Raw genomic sequence first — 5,781 nt, forward strand, 5'->3', positions numbered from 1 at the left:
AATCAAACTGTCCTTTTTTGTCTGGGGGCATGGAAGTGTAAAGAAAACTTTTATGGAATGGTTGTTATGGCACAACAATTGATGTGTGATAGTAAATTCTTTTCTGCAAACTACAGGTGGGTTGTGTTCAGTTGAGTCTTGCCTGGCCTTGCAGATCTCTGCTCCCCCAGTGAGTTTGTGTACGGCTTTTTTTGTTGGTGTGTTTGGTCACGTTATAAATACTCTGCTGTAAAAAAAACAAACAAAAAAAACAAACAAAACTTGATGTAAAATCTTTCTTCCTATAGTTTTTAACAACAGTAAGTACATTAACAGTACATGCTGCAGTAAACTGGTGTGACAGTGGGGTGTGGTGAGGCTATGAAGCACACACCTATATTACACACAGGCAGGACTTGTAAAAAAAAAAAAAGTTGATGTAGCTGTAAAATAAGAGTAAACTGCTGAATAACCTCACTCAAGCTTTAAATGTATGCTTCAGATTCTTAGTACTTCTCTAAAACTTGCTACAAGAAAAAAAAATACCAGGGCACTATGAGCTTTTGTGCATTCATACAACTTTTTCTTAAATTAATTGCAAAGTCATAAAGAATACTCTCTACTAGCAGGAAGTAGAAATGGCTTGTGAGTGAACTACCTGTGTCCTGTTAGACACATACAGTCTTTGATTTCCTGCAGAGAAATGCTCTGCAAACTTCTGCTTTGTCCAAAAGCCACTGCAAGTCTGTGTTAATGGTGTTTCTGGAGATGTCCCACGACATTAAGGGTACACATAGAAACCTCCCAATTAGCTTTTGGTTCATGTGGCACCTTGCTTTGAGAGCAGCTGCGCACGGATGACAAGCACAAGTGCTGCGTCCACTTTCAAAGGAAGGGAACAGGACACCTCAGTTGTCTCCTCTCCCAGTGAAGTAATGGGCTATTCCACAGGTCCTGGTTCAACTGTAGTGAACCTAACAAACTATTTTCAGTTAAAATAATTGGTCAAATAATGAGAAATAAGTTAGCAAATTCAATTCCTTCTACTTTATTTGCAAGTCAAATTTCTGTTATTGCACAGTGCATAGGCCAGCTTGTAGCCTCTGCAAATACCACCCTGAGCAAGGCCAGACAGCCTCTGACATTGTCTTCCCTCCCAACCCGCACCCTGCCCGTTCTTTTTTTTTCTCCCCTGCAACCCCACTCCCCCAACCCCTCCTGATCAGGAGTAATTTACCGGTTAACTTCATTGACACTCCAGGTAGCTGCTCAGGAAGCCTGGCTGCAAGGCTATCCCCTATAATCGACACAAGAGAACTCCCAGCAATGAGCAGTCACTGTGGAAGTATTAAATTGTGATCAGTGTTTGATTAAAAAAAAAACAACTGGTATCTGAGGCCATCTGGAGGTCTGGCTAGTGTGTGCAACTGTCAAAGTTACAAACACAGCCACTAAATACGGTTATTTCTGTAACGAGCCTTTTTCCAGGGTTATCTGGGTCTTGGCATGGTAGTTGGAATTCCTTCTGAAAAACCTGAAGTGGCCTACAGCAGCCGCATACTGTGTCAATTGTCATCTTCTCAACATTCAGCCTGTTCGGAAGAGAGGAAGGATCAGTTAGGGTTTGTATACAGCATTTTAGGCTTACACCTTTTCAAGTATTTGAAATTTTTTTTTTTCTTATGGTGGAATGTTTAGAGGAAAGAGCACAACCCTTAGAATTTAAAGGTTCCATCAACTGCAGAACTCCAAACAGCGTTTGGTTTCAATTAAAACAAAACTGTGTTTTAACCACAGCTTTCTTAGTGATTGTGATGAACCTTAATAACTCTAAAAATCTTCCTCCAGGCTTCACAGCCCTTTTGAAAACTCTCAAGATACAAAGTCAGTAACCCAGTTCTCAAAATGCTGGGGGACACCTGAACTCAGTTGGAAGGGGATAGCTTTTAGCTTCAGGATTAATTTAAATCAGTTATTGCAAAAGCAAAACCCTTCATTGCTCTCCTATCTTGAACATTCTATTTGCTTGAACATTCTATTGCTTGGGAATATAACAATTTTAATTTTTTTCCCAAATAACTCTGAACTCTGTAATACTGCTGCAGTGAGTTTAGTTTAGTTGAAGCCTTGATTCCCTGTCTGAATAGTCTCCTAATGAGCAAGCAGAACTGCACAGACTGAGAGAGCGCACTTGTAACTATAAAATATCCCAGAATTACACTATTAGGAGAATAGTGTTATGAGACAACTGAAGTGACATTATGTATTTAGGTGAGATAAATTTATTTTGCTGTCTTGGCTATTTGAAAACAGGTATTTGTAGTCTTAACTGACCTTTTCCATCTTTTTAAAAAACAAACAAACAAACAAAACAACCAAAAAACCACAAAACCAAAACAACAACAAAAGCCCCCAAAAACTGCAGCATTGATGTCTGTTTTTTTAAAAAAACTTAAGGAAGGGAGACAACATTCCTTGTTTAAATTGTCAATCCCTTATGTACTAAATGACCTTATTAGCGTTGTTTCTAGTTAGCTGGCTTATACCAACATATATATATGTACCAATATTATATTGCTGGCTAGATGCCAACCACATTTTTCTCCCTGAATTACAAAGGAGTGGTAGTTGACCAGTATCACTCCTTACAGATGGCCAAGTAAGAAAAAGAAACAACGTCAGTACTATACAATCTCTCAAATGTCCTTACATTGTTGATGATGGACATGATCCTTCACATCGGCTTAAAGTGACATTTGTAGAACAGCCTTTGTAAGTTATTTTTTCTTCATATTTGAGTTCTCTACAACGCTCTGTTAAATGGAAAAAGAAAAAAATTATAGCAGAAATTTATCTTGGTGTTCTCAGGTGACCTTTGCTGGATGCCAAAAGCCTCCAGACTGGATTTCGTGGAAAACCATTCCTATTGCGTGAGACAAGAAGTCACAAGTGAGTAACACAGCAAGAGAAGGTTTTAAACGAGGCACTGCAAGTGCATGACATAGTTACCCTGGAGGACAACTAAGAAAATACAAATCTGGATCTGCTGGAATTACAAATGAGCAAAAAAATTCCTGTTAAGAATACAGTGCAAATTCAGTCCAGCAGCAGAAAACTCTAATCCACTGATGAGAACACAAAGATGCAAATAAAACAATGAGCTGGCTAATTCTGATGGAATTATTTCTCGTTCACAGACTTTGTAATAAATTTTACTTTGAAAATTGCTTTATTTACTCATTTTAAGGGGTGATTGATTTATAGGCAGCTAGAAGTTCACAACTTAAATGCCTGCCTGAAGTCTGTCTTTCCTCACCAGACAGAATGTGTAATGCGACATAGCAGGTAATGATTATACGTATTGATCTTGCATTTTCTCCTGACTTGAAGCAAGACACTAAGCACTTTATGAAGCAAAAAGCTGATGGAAAACATGAGTTTTCCAACGAGTTTAAAGATTGTGTTTCAAGTTTCTGTTAAGGAGAACAAAGGTGTTGAATGCTAATGAAGGCAATTTATGCACCTCTCGCACTGCTCCTGTACAACGCTCTTTTGAGCACATTCAGGTTCCCTGCTTGAAGGAGGGTTATGGATGAAACCTGAACATTGTTGCAAGTTAATACTGTAGTAGGAGTTTGGGAATGTGTCATTGCAAAATAAGGCAACTAATAACTGGACACTAGACTAAGGTGCTACACCTGTATCTCATAAATGAAGAGCTAGGAGCTAGGCCAGTATTTAACTCTTCTTTCTGGACTGAAAGGTATTGTTAATATTCTGCAAGACTGGAAAGTACCAGAAGTGCTCAGTTTAGGGCTGAAAAATGTGCAGAGAAAGGAAAACAACTTGTTTGCAACTTTCTGAACTCGTGAAATAAATACTGGGAGGTACTGCCTGTTAACTGCAAGGAACAAACCCCGTAATGGTATTGTTGGGAAGATACTGTTCTGAAGCGCTTCTCTTGGAAAAAGAATGTGGACAAAATCTAAAGCAGGCACCAAAACCGTAATTATACTGGGGAAAAGCCTTCTGCTTATGAGAGTTCCTACTTGGATTCCCATTCTGTGAGGTGAAAATTATGAGGATGCAGGGAAAGCAGGGTCAAAGGGAGTGGGGCAATAGAAAGAATCCCATCTCCTTGGGTCAAACTGTCATTTCCTGATGCTCATGCAGTCAGTCCCTCTGAGCCTCCTTTCTGCTAAAAAACCTGAAACCAGCCTCTTTGGTACCGCATTACTTGTGTAACAGTGGGAGGAGGGACAGACTGTGCATCCAATTGCTTGTTCTGTAAGCAGGCCTATTAGGATGCTGCATATCCCTCCTAATTCTTGAGAAGGATACAGCAAGTGAAGACTGTAACTTGTTGCAGATGAGGTTGCGCTTTTTTTAGGAATTAAACACACAGAAAAGGAGAACAAACAGTGAAAGTGGTATATGACAGGGGAGAAGGCAATAGGAAGGCAGTATGATATGGCTAAAGTACACTTTCCAGATAGTTTCTCCTTTGTATGTTGAACTCTCCCAAAACAGAATGCAGAGTAGTTGAAATTGAGATGTTAACTCTTCTCTGGGTCCTCAAACAGTGGTTAAAACAAATAAACATACAAAAAAGAACCACACAGGAAATCCCCCTTCCATTCACAGACTGAACAGTGCATATGTCATTCTGATTTATTTTAGCAGGGTTAATCCATATCCTAGGAAGCACTGAATAAAAACTGTCTGCCTCACTATTTCTAAATAGGACTAGAAACTAGGCCTTTGCTACCTATACAGAATACAGTTAAAAATGTATACATATCTCTTGTACATCCCCACTGCGTTCCTGACTCCTACACTGTAGATCCTAAAGTAGGGCAGTTACACTTAAAACCAGTAGAGAGGATGTTGCTTTGTTTGCCGCCCTTTACATGAAATTGTGCAGAAATTGTAGAATGTGGTATTCCTTCAGTCAAAACATACTAGGTTTTAATTATGCACAGGAGCCAAAAAACATCACTGTACCTTGAAAACTGAGAAAACGGTATCCTGGAGAAGAGATACCAAAAAATGCTCAAGTGTGCAGAAAGAGTATATGAGAGCTAACAAGGACTGCAGGGTAAGGCGAGAGATACCTTTTATTTGGACAGGCTATCTTTCTTATGCTGCGTAACTGGGATTTTAAGATTTTAAAAAAACCGATTCTGTGACTCTCCTGATAGGCATCCTGTCAGCCTCCTTAACTGACACTTTTTAATATTTACATCAGTAGATAGCAAGGAAACTGTTCGGAAATCAGACTTCAGACAACTACTCTACAAAAAATAACTGCAGAAAGGACAAAAAGAAAAGATGGAGCCAATGCATACAAATGGTATTATAGCCAAAGAATATGTAATATAAGAATTCATACACTCAGAAAAGAAAAGGTATGCTAAAAAAAAAAACGTGATCTAGGAAATGATATGGTACTTTACCTTGTGGCACTGTTAATGGCACAACAGAAGACAAGGATGTTGAAAGTCTAGAGGTGAAAGAAGATGACGACATGGTGCGGCTAGTGGTTAATGTTGTTGTTCGCAAAGACGTCCTTTCAACTGACTCTGTAGAAGCACTAGTAGTAACAGTGGGAGCAAAAGTAATTCTTGTAGGTAAAACAGTTGGGATGAAAACTCGAGTAGATTTGGCAAAGATACTGGTAGGAACTACTAATGAAGATGTTTTGCTATGTGGAGTAAATGTGGTGTTTTGGGGGGAAAAATATGTAGTACTTTCAGCAGACCTAAATGTGGAGGTAGGCGTAGGCTTGGGGCTGGTGGGTGG

Source organism: Fulmarus glacialis, unplaced genomic scaffold, assembly GCF_000690835.1.
Source record: "Fulmarus glacialis isolate BGI_N327 unplaced genomic scaffold, ASM69083v1 scaffold15317, whole genome shotgun sequence".
NCBI classification, from domain to species: Eukaryota; Metazoa; Chordata; class Aves; order Procellariiformes; family Procellariidae; genus Fulmarus; species Fulmarus glacialis.